The sequence below is a fragment of the Phallusia mammillata genome, chromosome 5 (genome assembly GCF_965637545.1).
Source record: "Phallusia mammillata chromosome 5, kaPhaMamm4.hap1.1, whole genome shotgun sequence".
NCBI lineage: Eukaryota > Metazoa > Chordata > Ascidiacea > Phlebobranchia > Ascidiidae > Phallusia > Phallusia mammillata.
The window spans coordinates 7,671,651-7,691,002 of record NC_137256.1 but is presented as its reverse complement, the minus strand read 5'-3'; the positions used below and the strand labels follow the sequence as shown (position 1 = coordinate 7,691,002).

The 19,352-nt window shown below is 39.7% G+C and overlaps 1 long non-coding RNA gene across 1 annotated transcript in view; it reads left to right on the top strand.

Moving 5' to 3' along the window:
* LOC145229977 (uncharacterized) overlaps window positions 1-19,352 on the top strand; it is a 49,109-nt gene that overhangs the window by 14,289 nt on the left and 15,468 nt on the right. The window contains exon 2 of the long non-coding RNA XR_013860525.1: window positions 5,005-5,162. This is a non-coding gene — a long non-coding RNA (uncharacterized LOC145229977). The remainder of the gene's footprint in view (window positions 1-5,004; window positions 5,163-19,352) is intronic.

Genomic DNA, 19,352 nt, shown 5'->3' with positions numbered 1-19,352 from the left:
CGGTTGAATTTCTCATGGGTAGAGTATAAAACAGTGTATGCGCCTTAAATACTGTTGCAAAAGGTTGATGTGCGATTCTAAAGTGCCAATGTTGTTGAACTTGTTTGTTGAATTTGCTCAAAAAATAAATCAAATGTTATACGATCTGGTAAGTAGTTTGGAAAGTCCATACTATCCAAATATTTTTTCTTGAAAAATGTCAAAACAAGTTTCTCCCATTTATTTTAAAATTCATAAAGTCCTTTACCCCTTCAATATATCAACTGTACCACGGTGTATCTTATTCATTTTAAGAAGTTTTAGCCAACACTGTGTGGTGTTTAGCCTTAAATTTTATTTTGCTTGCCTCATTCCTAGTCGTGCATCTGTACCCTTGACACCAAACCCCCGTAACCAACAACACCTTTCTTCTTTATATAATTAGAGGCACGAGAGGCCACACAACGATACATCGGAAGCTTGTGCGGTGCGGAGAATTTGCTCCCCAAGCAAACTGTCCCAAAACAAATGTGTGTTTCGTGCAGAAAGGCCAAGTTTTTTTCGGCCGGGTTACGGGTCATGGGAATGTGTGTTGGAGGTCGTGCTCCCATCGTTCACCCCCTTCTGTGGGGTAAAGTTGAGTTGACGACATACAACTGTCAAACACGGGACAATTATGGCTTTAAAAAAAATAGGAGTTTTTTATTTGACTTTAGCATTCATTCGTTCGACCATTACATTCCATGTTAATATTCTCATGTTTCATTTGTCGTTAATTGTCGCTTGCAAGTCTTCAAATTGCTAGTTTATGTCATTTGAAGTTAAGCCAATGCACAATAATCGAACACCGGCAATTACTTGATGCAAATTACAACAATCTGCCTAAGGCGTTCAACTATGACGTAGCAGCCTAACATTTTTGTGGTATGTACATCTTGTGGTGTTTTAACGAAATTGTCGACTTTTTGTTGCGAAAATAACAAAATTCTGGTTCTGAACGGGGCCTGATTTGCATACTACTCTGCTGCTGCCGTCAAAGTTTCGTTTTTGTGTGGCAGGCTGGTGTATTTCCGCACAGTATCATTTTGTCGAAGATGATAATGAACAAAGTTAGCATACAGCGAAATGAAAATCCCGCCTAAACCACCCAAAAACGCCTTTTGAAAAAGCAGCTTGTCCGAAATCGTATTTAAGCCACTTGAAATATGCGCGACAGATACAGTGAATGTATATGGTGAAAACTAAACATGTATACATCCCTAGGTTATAAATAAAATTAACTCATAATATACGCAAGAGTTGAAAACGGGTCTAAAATTGGGACCAGAACCCGAAACCCGGCCTAGACCCAATCTTTTAAAAAAACGAAATCCGAAAGTTGGTAAAATACGGCAAAAATTATGTCATAAGTAAAGTCCGGCCCGTTTAATTGCGACCCAAGCCTGAACCAGGCACGAAAAGCCCGGCCCGACTTACACTCTTTAGTCAAATTCAGCAGTCTCGCCTTTTGTGTACATTGAAGGGCATTGCTGCATGGCTTGTGCATTGACTGTATGCAGTTGACGACAGTGCATCGTTTTTTCCTTTGCATTCCGGCTTCGTGTGGGCTGTCTCTTGTTGTTTTGGTTATAGCTTTAAATAGACATCCGCAGTTAGGTTCCTTCCGCGCGATTAAGATTGTCTCGCGGCTTTTCTACAGCAGCTTTGCAGTGGGTGTGCCAAGTTGTGCAGTCGACGACTGTTTAGCACCTTTAGCAACCTCAGGTAACCTTTTCGTTTAAACAAGTAACGCTCCCCAAATAGTTTGTACTAGTAAAATATACGTGATGGTTATATTTTGCCTGGCATTGCACTGCAAGTGTACAGTCATTCACATAGCGGCAAATATTTTGGTGTGATTGGTTAAGCATGTGTTTAACCGGTTTCATGTTTCTGTTTGGTAGAGCATTTTGCTAAATCCGAAAGGCATACACCACCAACTGTATGAAGAAATGTTTTTGTGCACACACGTGTTCATAGCAAATACCCTTGCAACGTGACCAAATACATGTATTGTGGCTATAACACAGTATCAACCAATTAGGTCCACTTTGAAAACAAAGCACCAGACGAGTTTTAGCCAGAGTTAGTGTACGCGAGGCGGCGTTCCCAAAGCAGGCTTCAGAAATTTGACACCTTCATCCGCTGAAACGTCCGCCTCTGTTTATGCGAAGCGCAAAACAGAGCGCTTGGCGAATGCATAGTAGGAGCATGCACGGAGATCCTGATCCAGCCAATCAGAAGGTCGCGCTTTCCCGCGCAAATTTCGGTGTTCCCCGAACTCAGCTGAAATGGAGTATTACTACAGTAATAATAGGACATTGTGTTTGTTTTCCACATACCGGGTTTACTATTGTTCAGCTCCTATTGTTGACTTTTTTAGGGCTGTCTGCAGCAATGCTAACATGGACCTTATGGTTTATGCCGCGGCCTATAAGTTGACTGTGCTAATCATGTGCTGTTAATTAGTAACTTAGGTTATTGTAAGACATAACACAGCATATCCTTATTGTTTTGCAAGCCTAATCGTGTAACATTGACACGTTGCTCTGCAATGCTTTGTCTGCACAATATGTGTTTACTATGTATAGAAATACTCTCTGTCATAAATAAGTTAAAATAACATTCGTATTTATGTCAATGTAAGTATAGATTTGAAGTAAGGCCTTTGACTGAGCATGGGTTATTACTATCGGGACTAAAGTTATCGTTACTTGTTTGACATAAATTTTGTACGTTTTCCACGAGTTTAAACTCCTTTCAAATCATGTGCATACATTCTAAGACTTCTAAAGTCGAATTTAAGCCTATTTAATTCACACGCGCGTAACGTAATATAATTTTACACGGTATGTGAAATATTCATGATGGAATGCAGTCGGAATACACACAAACCTTCCGCTTCGGTTCGGTTCACTAAGATGTTATCAACACAAGTCGTAATTCAGACGCCAACAGGTTGAAATAACTTGCCCAAAAAAGGCACCGGTCGAAGATGACGTCATCAAGCGTGCTGTGTTGCCTGGCAACGGACTAAAAGCTGGCCAGCTGCACTGCTATATGGCATTAAGTGCCTTTGCGAAACATGTGCACGGGCTTTGGGCCTTGATCCTTTGATACTGGTTCTTTGATATGATAGGGTCTAAGGAGACCTGCAGTTGTTATTGGTGCCGCTGACTCAAAAAGTAACCAACGCATAAAGGGAATACTGAATACCCAAGATAGATTCGGGTAGCAGCTGCTGGTGTTGTCGTTTTAAGTCGGAGCAAGTTTATTCGTTTCAAAACAATTTAAACAAGCATTCAGCATGAAACAATAGTTAAATGAATGTATTGCGGATTAGTATCTGAACACAAATATAACTTTTCATTAAAAGACATCATTATTTTATCCATGGCCTCTTTAGGGCGGATTTCTCATTTCAGTTTAAATTGGTTGTTAAAATACGGTCGAATTTTAAATCTGTTGTGACTTTAAACCTGCTGCCAGTCGTTTGGTGTCGCAATGTTTAGACACATCTCCAAACAGATTAAAGTGGTTTGTAGTAAGCAGGAACCTACTTTACACCATCCAGGTCTCATTTCACAACACAACAAAACATAACACTCTAAAAAACTCGCGTATACCTTTTGTTGATCACAAGCGCTCAGGTGTCTCTGTTGTGAAACATTGCGCCTCTAATTTGGCGCGCGAAATTATATCCGCGTAGCCCAATTGTTCCCTGTTCTGCAACTGCCGGGTGCTGTGGGAATTTAAACGGGCCCACGGTCGGGAAACAAAGGCCAAAATTCCGGCGCGAGACGAGAAAACTCTCCCTTAACCGATTTTGATTGTGGAGCGTTATGTTGAGCCGCCAGCTTTGCGATTGTGTGCGGGTGAACGGCTCCGACCGTTGGCCAACACAAAAACAACAACTAACCGTCGTCTGTGAAGGGCGCGGGAACCGATCCTGCGGAGCGCTCAATGTTGTGTTTGCGTTGCGATTGTAGATGTGGATGACAGGGTTTGCACTGGGTCAAAGAAAGGCAATTGCTGCTACTCCAAAAAATAAAAACACGTTCTTTTTGTTAGATTACAGTTTGTCGCAAAACAAAAATAAACCCTTGTCCTTTTTTATTATGTTTTTGTAGTGACAAGACATTAAATTCGGACCCAATCTTTTGCAAAGTCTGCAAACAACCATATGCAAGTATTAGATCAATGGGCGAAGATAAGATGCAGTTTAAAAGCTGACAAACACTTCTGTGCCCTTTTTGTCGTGGCGCTTTAAAGTATCCCACACACTAACATACAGGAACATTAATTATGTGCATTATGCAGCAAGCGCCGCGGATGTAAAACGCATCACAAACCGGTACAACTTTGCCGTTTTCTTTTTTCACCGTCGCCGCCGCTTGTAATGTATTCAATTTCCTTGCCGGCACATGGTGGGAATTCGTTGTGTTTGTTGTTATTGTGGAACTTTATCCGAGTCGGAGCGAAGCACCCGATTGCTCCAATCAACCTTCGCGTCGCTATATCGATTTAAAACCCGAGCTCAAAGTTTGTAAACAGATTATGACGCCCCGGGACCTGCACCGGTTGTGAGTGTTTTTGCTTGAGGTCTGCAACCGTAAATAAAGGTCTTTAGGGCTCTGGACAGTATATACATCCAGGCAAAAGTTTTTATTGTATGACAAATTTTTTGTATCTGTGTACTGGCCATTTTATACCAACTTCTTTAAGGGACCTTGTATGAACAATTTAGGACTTAAGGGAATTTTGGGTGGGCTTAGAGCCTTAGACCCATGGTTGCGTTAATGGCTCTGTACCTAACTCCTGGTGAATATATTACCATTTTACTCAAAAATTTGTTGTCAAAAACTTATTGTATAACCAAGTATTGCTCTTCCAGCAACATTATGCCTGACAGCAATAGCTTATTTATTGAAACTATTTAGATCGTTTTCAAATGTATTGTTAACTAATTGTTGTTTGCTTTGCCAGGCGTTTCTGAGCCATTCTCCTCAACGCAAATGAATGCAACAACCCAAGATCAAAAACCACCGTTTCAGAATACTAACAACCCGAATGCACACAAATGACATCATGCAACAGAACTGTACTGTTGTGTGCAAGCAAAGTATGTTCACCTAAAAGCAATGGTAAGTTAAAGTTATTTTTCCCACAGATATTTTTCCCGTCCCGCCCTTATTTTTACCACAAACAGAACCAGAACAAATCCTATACTGATATCACGTACATAGGTGGTTTGGTTGTTCGGCCGACTGTGCAATTCTTGAGTAGATTTCCGAGAATCAAAAAAAGTTGTTGTTTTAAGTTGACAGGAAGGGTTTTCTGTTAAATCTTATTATTGAACCCAAAAAGCAAGTTGGAAGTTGTGCGATGTACGCGCGCCACCCAGTGGAAAAGTTGTTTTGTATTGGAAAGACTTAAGTGTAAAATGAAAAATTTACATTTGTTGACCCTAGTTTGTTGTTTGTCAATTTGTTAAGGTTACAAAAACGCCATTGATAGTTAAAACCTTTAAGGTATCTTTATGTGTAAATGTAATACTCACAGACTTCGCTAAAAGATAAAACAGTTGTATGGCTCAAACAAAGGTGCTTCATAATCTGCACTCAAAAGTGAAAAGATTTGAGTGAGTAAAATTTACTTTCAAACGCAGTTTGAAATAAGTATACATCACACACTCTAACTAACTATGTGCTCAGACCATAGTTTTACGCAGCAAATTGAGACTAGTTGTGCAAATATGCGGTCTTTATATTGTGTGCGATATTTTTTTGAGACAACTGATGTGGCAGTAAGAAATGAGTGATTCGGTTATTTTGTGTGCCCAAGGTCCTAATTGAAACCCGGCCAATGGTTTCACACCTAAAATTGCCCGCTAACCAGTATAGGACAGCAATTAGTCTACTCAAGCTGGGAATAGTTGTTTTATTTTAATAATAGATCACACCAAAAGGGTCAAAAGCACTTTGGGTGAAAGCCAAATTTCTACTTAAATTGGTCATACCCCTTGTGAACACCCTTTAACCGGACCTAGCTTTTCACCACTAATAAGAGAAGATAAAAGACGCAGAAAAATAGCGTCTAAAACGTATGCCAAGAAACGCAAGAGTTATGTAATCAAAATCCATTCCCACCAAATCCGGTTCTGCCCACCCTTCAGCACATAATACGTGTTGACATGTACAAAACCCAGACATCGAAACACATTGTTTAAATGTAAATTAGACGTTCCGCTTCTCCCTTGTTTGGTGGTAAACTTCACACATTGCGCACATTTTAGTACAGTAGGGTTTACAAGACTTCATGTCTCAAGTATTGCAAAAAAGCAGGAGTTTAGAAGGCCTTTTTCGGTTTTATTTGGCAAAAAACATTTTTGGGGGCTTGATGACTGAAGAGTGTTACAGTGACGATAACCGTTGTGAACCTAAAATGTTTTCTATCTGACCAAGCTATTTTGCTGACTCAGCAAAAAAACGATACTCTGGAGTCTGGAAACTTTTTGCGGCAATTATGCCCATTGATTTTACGCAATAGGATTTTTTGGTAATCAGGTTTACCTTAAATCTTTTAAACCAGTTTGAAACCTGCTTCCCGGACGTTTAGCCAAACGATACCAAATTCTCTGTTTAGTCAATATTCCAACTATCAATGCAGCAATATTACATTCAATCAATTATATTTAAATGCCATAGTCCTAATAGGAAATCTAATGTGGTTCGGGAAGCTTGCATTGCGAATTCGAATTCCAACATAACATTTCGCAATTTACCATGAAGCCACAGCATAAAGCCATTGCCATAGTCATTTTTAGCGGCACCAGGCATTGCTATATGTGGTGCGGCGTTTTTGGTGTCGTATGACACTCCGGACTTTTGTTTTCCTGCTAAACTGTTTGCCAGCTTCGCTTCGGTTTACAAACTTCTGCCTAACTGATGTGTTGGTTGTGGAAGTCGTCAAAGCGAATTGCCAATCAAAACCGGTAGTTCATGCTGTGACGTTTTTCCCAAAGGTGTCAAGTTTTTGCTAAAGTTCCAACATTAACTAAGTTATGTATTCTTGACATCAAATTCCAAGGTTTAACCTCTTTGGTTCACAACTTAAATTGAAATGATAGCCTAAGTAGTTTAGTGAAATACACTATACTCGGTGAACCATCAATTTGACTGTCTCGTACATTTGTTTAGTTAGGACAGTGGTTTTCAACACGTATCAGACCATGAACCACCAGTTCCATGAAATAAATATCGTGGACCAGTCCATTTAAATATCGTGGACCAGTCCTTTAACACATAATTTCCACAAGTGATATAAAACAACTGGAGTCAGCAAGAAAATGCCAATAATCTGGACAAGCTTTTTCGTATTCAATATTCAATAAATTATATGCAACGAGGTCTTGTGGATCACCTAAAAAGTCATCGTAGACCACCAGCGGTCCGTGGACCCCTAGTGTTGAGAACCACTGGTCTCAGTGACCTTTGTATTTAGTGAAGAAAAGCTTGCGAAATAGGGGGGTCTATGGTATTCTTATTATACCAATTTATCTGATCCAGGACAATGAACAATGCATTTATAAACACTATTTTATAAACAGGTCGATGCGTACCACGATATGTTTGTTATTTTTATTGTGTGCGAACGATGCTAAACCATTTCACTACGATAAAACAATACAAGGCGCAAAACACAACAACACGTAAAATGTCGTGCTCGCAGCAACTCTTTGTTTGTGTGATTTTTCTGGCACTTAATCGCACAAAGAGATGCTTGAATCACTTTCAAAGTACAAAGGCCCGGCGCGTTCGGCCGGCGTTTGCGCACAAAAGGCCCGCGAGAGATGGTCCCATTTATCGGGGTCGGAACCCTACACCCAGGGGTGTCGTTTCGGCTTTTCGGGGCCCTGTATCGTCAGATAGGAAGGATCAACGAACAAAAGACCATTTAACTAGATGACGGTAACACTTTTTCTGTAGTCCTGTAATGAATCACCGGTACCTGTCCGATATATTGTGTAGAGTCAAGTTACTATTCGATTGAGACGGTGTTAATAATGGTTAAAAGTGGTTCAAATTGCATTTTCAGGCTTTGTCGATGTTTTTCGTCGAGTCTGTTTTGTAAATCTAACTGTACATGGAGTATCAGATCTGTTCTCATCAGACGGCGAGAGTCTGATGCTGCTTTTTTTCTTTTTCTCTCGCTTGCCTGTGGTGCCATGATCACCTGATATTTTAGCAATGACGAAGTTTTATATTTAATAAACTTTGTGCAGAGTGTGTTGCCCCTGTGCAAACCTGTGACCCAGTTTTAACATCAGTGTAATTTTGTGATATTCTTTCCATACTCAATTCATCAACTGCATTAATAATTTAACTCATTCAAAAATATGGTTTGCTCTACCTAAAAGGCACATTATGAAACTCAGTTTGCAAACAATTACTGTTTTCTTACATATAAACTTCACCAAACACGTAGCTTTTACTAACGGCTGCAGTGTTGGTAGGCCACCAAATTACTGTTAGCGACTTGATTGGTTCGTGGCAAACATTGCAAATAGTTGTTTATAGTTTTAGACAATGTTATTGTTGAATAAGTGTTTCTAAACAAGTTAATCTCAATATGTTTTCTTGAGACAGGGAACGCTTTGCACATTTTCTCAATAGTTTTTTTTGCACACAGCTTTTCACACCATTCAGTCAAGTGCTTGCTGTAACTCTGGCGCCCGCAAGGTCATTTAAACGACGATAGGTACTTAATCGTAACTGTATCGGAGCTGTGCGATAGCGAAGTCATGTGGACAGTCGGTCAATTAATCTAGTGGTCACCGTGGCAGTGGACAAATGACCTTTTATCACAATTAAACCACTTTGCCTTGCAATCCAGCTAATGTGGAAAAGTGTCAACGCTATGTGGCGCGTAATTCGACTCCATACATCAGCGCCACGAAACAATCCCCAAAGGAAAACTACACCCTAGCCAAGCTGCCCTGTTAGCCACAACAGACGTTCGGACACTAATTGCTGACCCTTATAGTGCTTTATGCAGTAACCGTTTGTCAGTGATAATTGACAGGGAAATTCTCTTTAGATGCATTTTCACTTTTATCGCGAGATTCGATATCACTGGCACGGGTCGTAACCAAAGCTTTGAGTCAAACAACAGTGACGCAGACTCCCCCAGATCTGTCAGCACCCCCAGACAAGATGTGACCCCCTAACCGCCGAACGCGCCCTCCCTAAAACGGTTTTAATCTTACTCGATGACGTTTCACTCTTTGTGTCGAGATCCTTCAGATATCTGTAGCTCTTATCTGGTCGTTGCTTGTTGGCTGTTGTTGCCGAAGTTTTGGGCTAAAATTAGGTTGTTACAAGCATAACAGGCCTTAAATGAGCTATTGCTGCCAGGCATGATATATAAACGAGTATTGCTCTTCCAGCAGTTTTTATAATAAATAACCGACCTTTCGAAGTCCCATATACAAGACTTCTTCATCAGGATAGTGGCATTTCTTGAAAGGCAAATTTCTTATAAAGCGACAAATTGCAACAAACCACACAGAAAAAACAGCAATAACAAGATCGTGCGACTGCAAACTGGCACCAACAGAGTAATAAAACAGGCCTTGTTGTTATGTCTTTTACACTTTCGTTTTTGTATAGTAACAAAGGGCAAACTGTCTTTGCAGCTCAAATTGGGTATGTACTTAATTAAACAGGTTTGGATTTAAATACGTAACATAAAGATTTTTCATACTCCACGGTCAGGTCTTATCGAAACAGTGTGTACTGACTGCAGATTTGTGTGTACTTGAGTTTTGCAAGGTTTGTGACAAATAACTCGTTCAATTTGTTATTTCTTTAAGCTTTTTCAGCTGACATTGTAACCAATTTGTTTTGTTTTCCAAAATTTTATTAAAAACACAACTCCGCTTTGAAATTTACACACCAAACTTGTTTCTTTCGCTGTTTTTCTTTCGTAATTTTATTGCAATAAATTAAACGTAGAGGTTTTCCTTTAATTGGCCAAAAAATGTGTTAGCTTTTAGTTTTCAATCGATTTCCTAAGCGCCCGTCAGCCGAAGTGTCCATTTCTACCCATTGTCCGTTCACAATGCTGTGGTCACTTTGTAAATGTCGCGACGTCCAGACCTCTGTGTTGGTCATTGTTGAGGTGGTCGCCTAAACCAACAGACCTGTCCAGCCAAGCGCCGTTTTGGTAATTTAATACCGGCCACTTTTAACAAGGCGTTAAGTCTCACGCTTTTGTGTTTTTGTTGCATTCGTTTAGTAATGTAATATTTTTTTTTAAATGTTTGTTAATTGAGCATTTATGTTTGTGGTAATATTTCGTAATATAATTTGTACAGAGGAGGAGTCAACTTGTAATAAGTGTCTTATAGTATCTGATGTTCCAACACAGTTCAGAACTTAGACTTATATAACGAATCCAATTTTCGTGGAAGTATATGTTTCTAAAATATTATACACGGATTGTCGATAAGCTTTATTATTCAAACGTTTCAGGAAATGCTCATGTTAATGTATGTTTTTAAAATACAGAGTTCGTTTTTTCTTATCACACACACCCCCAAAAGCTAAAACATTGAAATCCAATGCCATCTTCAAAACTTTTAATGTTTGGTTTCTTTGTAACGCCCAATCCTAGCCTTGAGAAAAAAAAACATACATCATCCAAGATGTTGTAAAGTGGAGTTAAACTGCACAAAGTGGAAATCTTGGCGGCCACAGGGCTTCTAAGCTGCGGTGGGAGGCAGTGAGCTCCCGGGGCCTTAACATGGGATGTGGGAATGAATAGGCGACAAGCGACACAAGTTAAAACGTTTAGTAACCCGACACATCCTGTCAATATTGGAAGCATACGGCGGGTCTCGCCTTCTCATTTCGCCGTAGTTAACTTGCCAGTTTTCCAATCTTTGCCGTCAGGAGAAAAAGGCCACAAATTGACAAGAATAAAGTTGGTTGCCTGTATGTTACCTTGCTTCTTGACAAAATTTTTTGCTGTTTGAAATCTAATGTGACTTGTTGAATCAATTTTTCTGCTGTTTTTTTCCTCCTTGTTTATATATTTCACCAAATAGAGTCCAGCTATATAGTTCAGTTCCCTCAACCGGTAAAATTGTGACAATCATTTTTCTTAACCTTAGTATTACACATATTCCACACTTTTAGTACATTGCACACTTTTTAGTGCAATCTTGGTCTGGTACAAACTATCAAAAAACCTCAAAGTTGTGACAACTATAGAAAGCAACAAAAACTATACTTTTGTTTGTGGTTGTTTCAAGTAAACGGTATTTTTAGTTTTTGCCCATCCTTCCAAGAATTTAAAGAAACTAGGTTTCAAACTTTAAACTTGCAAACAAATGGTCCAAAGAGTTGTGAAATTGTAAAAAGAACCGTTAAAAAAATTGTGAAACATCACAGTTGGTTCTTGTACGTGTGTATATTTACAACCTATCACGATTAATCCATGCTCTACGTATATAGATATTTATTAAACTATCATGATTATTTCATATTTCAAGCACAACCACATTTTCACAAACTATCACGGTTCTTTCATTTACATTTATGTTTTCACAAATAAACACAGTTCATTCATGTACATCCAAATGTTCACAAATTATTACGATTCATTCATGTGCATCCATATTTTCACAAAGTATCATGATTGATTCATGTACATTTGAATTTTTACAAACTGTATCATGATTTGTGAACATTACAGTACCGGTAGCTCATGAATCATATTCCATTACTTCCCAAACCCCAGTTTCCACGCAAATTATTTCCACAATTCTTATGCTGTATGTAAATAACTGCCAGTTCATTAATTGATTAGGGCAAATCGACAAAAGAGAAGCGACTTAAAGAGGAAGGGAAGAAAAGGAAATATTTCTGACACAAATTTCCTTTCAATAATGTATAGTTTTTTTAATTTTATATGGCTGAGGCAAAACTGAAAGCTATTGTTTTGAATCCTATAGCCCGTTTTTATAGTAGATAGTAAGCTTAGATTTCCATATTAGATTTGCGAAATGCTTAACAAGCGCGTTATAAAGTGTTGTTAAAAAGACCTACCACATGCACAGTGTTTTGCCATCCATATTCTGTGGGCCGAGTATGTTTGTATCCTTAACCAGAATGTCGCTCAAGCATCTTTGCGAAGCCATGTTTATTGTGATGTCGTGAGTTCTAACCCCACAACATAATGTAGAAAATTTTGCAAGAGGAAACACGTTTAGACACACACATAGTTACATGTATGGAAACGATAACTATTAATACTGTACATTTTAACTTAAATAATACACAGTACAATTGTGCTGCATAAAACCTGGGACACTCTATGATGTAAAAAAAACATGTATGGGGCTACAGACATTCACCGACTTTTTCGAGCATGATACCATTTCATTTTTCACGACAAAACATGTTAATTTAGAGGTTCATTGAAATTCCAATGGGGGGAAATCTTGTCCTTACGTACCGGCACCCACGAATCCAGCTGTTATCAGTTGTCAAACATGTTGGCCTAATGCATACCTCCATAAACTTTCCCTGAAAGTTTTGAATCTTTGGCGATGTTTAAACAACACTTTATATTAGTGAATAATGGTAGGAAAACACATAGGTGAAACATAATTAAAAAAAAAAACGTTTTTCGAAAGGGTCCTTATCCAAGCCTTTGGGTGACAAAAACGATCACATTTTAGGATAATTTTTTTTCAAGTCGGAGCAGTTTGTAAGCTCTTGCATTGGCGGTGTATTCCAATAGCTAACGTGTGAGAATAACACTGCATGCGGATATCAATGGCTGGAAGCCCTGGGTCATGTTCTTTCCGAATTGCGACTCGACTTCGTGTTTCGTGGTCTTCAGCCGGGATTAATCACTATTGTATCGATAACGACGCATGGCTCCGCTGCTGGGCTGTGTGTGTTACGAAGTGATGTGACTGTACTTTTAAGTTAAAGATAGCCTGAGGATTAAATAATGGGTCGGGCAAGCTTAAAAAGTCCCAAATGAATAGTGATTTTTGACTTGAAAACACCAAATTGCCTAAAAATGTAAAATAACGTGGTAAAAAATACACCAATAAGGGGAAACATGCCTTGTTTCCCTTTAGAGTTTGGGGTTATGCAACGAAAACAATGAAACGTTTAATCGATGGTGTTGGTTGTTTTATATTTAAAATCTCCCTAATTGTGAAGAGTCAAACGCAAGAGCAAAAAAGCGATTCACTTAAAATAGCTCGTCTGGTGGTATCATTTCGACGTTGTCATTGGATACGAACTATACTATACCGCTTGATTGGCTAAAAAGTAATCCCCGATCTAAATTTAGACCACTGTTAGGAAACTTGTAGTCTGAACGGTTTTAAGTTTCTTTTTCATATTGCTATTGGGTTGTGTTCTTGCCTTTGTATCTTTGACGTGGGCGTTCCATAAGCGGCCGTTGGTTATTTTGGGAGCATGGAATCCCGCCATATTGGCAGTGTAACCTTACTGAAGGGTATTATATTGCTCGCCCACTGTTTTTTACTACGGTTATTTGACCTTACCCTGAACGACGGATTTAGGTTAATGTTATAGGACGTTAGTTTGCATTTAGTGCGCCTATAGCTAATGGTTGCCTTTTTTATCACCCTGTTATAATTATAAGTGACAGGAATAAATATAGTTTGCTGCTTTAACATTATTGACTTTTTCGACTTGTTTTGCAATACTCTTAAAATTCCAAAAAAGTAGATTTCCTCCCCTGAAGTTTAAAATTCCCTATTTCGGGAGGAATTTCTCCTTCCATGATGAAAAAAAAATAGATCTAAAGTAGTGGTTCTTAACCTTTTTTCCTTGCTGCACCCCTTTCAAATCACCAACCAATTTTCGCACCCCCTGGGTTTTTGTATTTATATAGTATAGACCTAACCAAACCTAATGATTCAGCACCCCCGCACCCCCTAGGAACAGTTCTCGCACCCCTTGGGGGTGCATGCACCCCTGGTTAAGAACCACTGATCTAAAGAATGGTGTGCGCTTTCTTAAGCTTTTGGAGGTGCTTTTTGTTTTTGAAAAGCAGTTTTTAATAGTAAGAAAAAAAATCTGGTTGTAGATGTGTATGAAACTATGAATAACTGGTGCGACCTGTGCACCACTTTTTCTCCAAAGCTGACAGACGATAAAGTTCACTACGTTATACAAGGACAGTCGGCTTCAAAAGGCTTTCCAACCCCAGACGCGTCGCTTTTCGGTGAGTTTAAAAGTCAAACCGATCATCTCTCCAATTTCACCACTGCAAATATTTCCTGTTTTGTCCGTTACTAGTGGAAGCGACATCCTACAAACTAGAAGGGGCATGCAAAGAGTGAGACTCATCCTTCTCCTTCTCCTTCTCTTTCTCTTCTTTTCTCCCACTTTTTACTCAACAAATGAACTTGGTCGTTCATTCAGCAAAACATTGGTGGGAATGCGTGACGTTTTACACCAGAAAGAGGAAAGTTTGGTTCTGTCAGATCCGCCCACGAGCGCCACTGGTGGTTGATACAAGGCCTTCTGGATAATATCTCGCCCTTATCACCAATTTTGGCTACGACCTTCTGTGTGAATTCTGTGTTAGTGTATGTTTGGCGGAAAGACCAAAAGTTGTATATTTTGGCTTCTGAAATGCTTTTTGCCGTTGCTGATAGTAAACAACCACTGTAATGCAGGCTTTAGGATAACAATTGCTTATGTGGAAATATATTGTTCACCATTCTCCATCTAATGAGGTATGATATGCAGGTCCCGGTAACGCAGGGCTGAAATATATTGTGGTGAAATTTTCGGAGAAGCAGTCGCGGTTAGGGAGTAAGGGGGGGAGTGCCCTTTCCTGCTCTTGACATATTATTTATTGACACGCGTCGGTTTTCGTTTGAACGCAGGGCGCCATGCCGAAATCCGACACCCCCTAGCTGTAGCAACAAAACCTGGCTAGTTTTAATCACCCGTCACAGCACGAAACCGACGGTTTTTATGCATAACTTCATGCAAGGCACGCCACTGCCTATAGAACCCCACTCCTTTTTTTCATGAGATGGTCAGACGACGGGCCGACGGGCAGTCATGGCTTGCATGGTCGGAAATAGCAAATGCTGCCATCTGTTCGCAAGCACTCCAACTTTGTTTAAAGGCTACCCGATCCCTCTTCCTGCCGTTGACGGCAATTCGAGCCCTTTAACGCCGCAAGGGCAATGCTGCATTCCTCGACCTACATAAGTTGTGCAGGTCGCACACCCTAAAAGACTTGATGACAGAAAGTTACCGGGCATGGTCTGTGTCGTACGTCACACGACTTGACACTGGCGTCGCGGGGCGCACATCGTATTTGAACTCTTAAATCCGTTGTTGTGCTGAGAAGCAAGTGTCCGTCCTTTAGAGGTCAAGTGACATTTCTGTTTAGGCCTTGATCGCTCACCTTGTTGCGGCTGCGGCGACAAGACTTGAGTACACCGCAAGGCTACTGTTCTGGCTTGTGACGCAGGGTTGTTACAACTCTTTCTCCCGCTTGCGACGGGAACGAGGCCAAAATCTGAAACTTGATATTTGCAAGAAATTTTGACAGGGATTTCTCACGGCAAACTTGCAGCAACATTGCAACCTGGTTTGGAATAAATCTTAACAATTTAGACTACTGCTAAAAAGGAAACAAGCCTAAAAACAATGAAAAAAACAGAAAGAGACAAACACCACTTTTGGTTTCTGTTCTGTAGACGGTCCCTTGAGCTTTTTGCTTTTTGTGATGGTACATTTTCGTAAAAATAGGCCTGGCTATAATATTCCGTTGCCGTTTTGTTAGGTGCAGTTTAAACAGAAAATATATCAGTTTCAACATGTGTAATTTTATGAATGGGCATTATACGTGCTGGTATTGACACCTTTTACCAGCCTTTCGCCATCCATATTACGTAAGCTACTTGCTCCCAACGTTGGCTTTTAGTTACCCCTAAATAGGTGAATGGGCATTGAGCCAAAAGTTACCGCTGTCGACTTGTAACCTTGTATGGTCCCATCGCTTTGCCCTCATCGCTCCATCAAACCTGCGCGTTTAGGGGACTTAAGCTTTCAGCGAAATTGGACACGACCTTAAAAGAGTGGGACTAAATTAGCGATTTGTCGGAATTTTGTCGGATTGCTGGCGCAACTGGATAAAAACGCTACAAAAACTACGGTCAAGAATTTGTAGGTGCACTTGATTGGTGTGAACAAATATGTTATTGGTTGCCCCATTAAGTTGGCTAATCACAGAGTTTTTGCTGAAACCTGCAATTGCCAAATTAGAATGTATATACGTACCGTGTTAAAAAGTATTTATAGGATTTAAATGCGTTGAAGTCTAGTTCATAATGATGGTTCTTTTTATGTGCCAAAAATAGTGATTCCCAACCGGGAAGGAATTCTTCCCGAATTTTCAGGGATGGAATTTACTTTGATTTGTATTTGTGGTTTGTAAATAGACACTTCAGCTCTAGGAATACAACCAATGCAGTTGACAAAGCCCCAATTTTAAATTATCTTTGTATGGTTTAGCTTGTACTATGCGGTCTATTGGAAAGGAATGAAAAAGATTTGCATAGTTAAGTGTTTTGAATTGTATAGAATCGTTGATAAAGGTTGGGAGCCACTGTCCAAAAACATCATCACAAGGGCAAAAATTTCAGTCAGCATCCACTCCATTTGTGTAAATATAAACGAAGCGACTACAAACTATGGACAACCATACACAACCACTCGTCTGGTAACACAATACCTAATGTTAAATCCATTAAGCCGAGTGCTATTTGAACAGGACGAGGCCACTTTTATCGCCTCTCGAGTCAAGAGGAAGAAATATTTTAAGGGTCAGAATGCAAATATCCGATTCTTTGTTCCAAACCGGTTGTCCGCACCCCTACAGGTGTTGAACCAACGTGCATGGAAGACAGTTGAACAAGTTTACTTTGCTAAGGCGTCTATTTGCTAAGGGTAATGGCTGAGCTTGGAATGCCCAGTGAGTTATGAAAGCAGGTGGGCGCCCCAAAGGTCAAAACAAATCCTCGAACCTTTCTGGAAGAAATTGTCCAGCTGCTAAGGATGTTATTGATTTAGAGGAGGTGGGTTACATTTGACTTCAATTCGGTGTGGGATTGTTCGTGAAGGAAAACTGATTTCTCACAAGAATCTTAAAAATCCTTTGTCTTTACTTTGCGTCCCTTTTTTATCTTTCACAAATACCATTCCCCCCGATCACTTTTCTGTGCCATAACTTTTTACATATCCCAGGTTCCTTTATTAATACGTTAGTATATTCACAAACGAGTTTTGCTCATAAACAACCTATACGTTTCGGCGTCCCATGTGTGACGTCTTCATCGGGATAATGACATATCTTCAAACACAAACCTATTACAAAAGCAAAATACGCATCGGTAACACACAATAAACAGCAAAAACAAGCTTGTGTGGCTACAAACCGGCACCAACTGAGTGACAAAACTTTAGTTCAATGGTGTAACAGAGGGACCAATAAATTATAATTTGTTGTAGGTATATTCGTTTATAGAGCTCAACGTCGAATCGAGCTTTCTGGTCGAAGTCAAGTTCAAAGTTTTCAGTTTTAAACAAACTTAGGTATTATTTAAGCCCGTGTTCCAATTTTATCATATCAGCGGTGCACGAATAGGTGTATTTTGAATTGTTGCGTACTACACTTTGCCAATCGACTTAAGACTTGTCTACGGAATTGGGCTCGTTCGGTAAACTTAACTTTATGACCCATTTACTTTTCTGCTCCTGAAAATGACACACCTTGCAAGTTCATACAACACTAACCAAGTATTTATCTCATGATTATCCAAGGGTGGTCTCTTTAAAGTGCTTCATGACCCAATTTTGGTGTGTCACTCATAAACGCATTGGTTAAAGTTAATGTCAAGTTCTGGATCTCTTACCAGGCTTCCAATTGCGTGGGTTTAGTATTCACGTTTATAGCTCAGATCCCTATCGCGGCATTGTGTATACTTTTAACGGAAAGATAGGCATCTTTTTTGTTCGCCTTTCAGCAGAAATTGTCTCATATGTCGACTTTTTGGGTCGCTTCGTTTTCTCGCTCTATGCCTTTGAAACATTTTAATCTTGTTGTCGCCCAATAACTACGCGTCAATCTTTCAGCCGGCCCGAGAAATTTGAGCCGGATTGCTTGGCCGATTTCGAAATTGCCTGGGAAACGACAGCCCATACGCCGCCATGGGAGAAATGTGCAACAAGTTAGCCCGAAAAAGTTACAAGTTGTAAAACTACAGTGGTTTAACCGAATTAAGAAATTGCCTTGTTAAAGTTGTGGCTATTTATAAGTGATCAAAAAATTTTAAAAAAACTATAATGCAATCAAAATATTAAATTTGAATAAAAATTGCACAGCTTTAGCCAATTTGGTACAAAAAGGCTGAACTCATTATAATGTGAATTCAGATGAATACGAAGTTTTGGAAATCAGTTTTGACAATGCTGTAACGCCTTAACCAGTAGGGCGCCTCTTGCTTGCAATGGCGCAACACTTGTAGTCTATGGTGACACAGCACTTCATTGCCCAGACGCACCACTTAATCAGCATTTTTTCACGCCCGGCGGCCCTGAAACTACTGTTTTACCGGTTGCCAATCTTACTGGCCTCAAGACCTGGCAATCCATCACGGCCTTGACATATGGGTGACTCGTTCCCATGGTCAACGCTTTGGTCACTTTTGGAAGTCCAGCGGCCTTGGAATCTGCCTGGAGATTACAGTGAGTTAGCATGACACTCGTTAATTTGCCCTGGCGATTGATGTACGCAAGCTTCCCTGCGGTTTACGTTTATACAATGTTTTTACCACATCACTCGATTAGCGCGACTTTGGTAAAGCTAAACCAAGTACCTGTGTTCGGACAAGCGATTAGCCTTTCGCCTTTTAAGCTTTGTGGTGAGTAAACCTGGTTTCAACCTGATTCACCTTTTCGTAATTGCAACCTGTCGTGTGAAATTGCGGAGATTTAATTACTTGAGCGAATTGAATTTCGCAATCGTTCACGGCTACGTATTGTATTTAGCATTTTAAACGCATTGTTTTCTATAGATGCGTGATAGTTTGCCCCCAAAAGCAATAAAACATTTAATACTAAATTCTTCTAAATTTATATCATGTTACAAGACTTAATTTTCCGGGTGTGAAAAGTTTATTTTTTATAATGGTATTGGTTTGAACTGCTTAACCGGTCGGTTTTTAGTTCGTTTTGATGTATGGGTAAATGTTG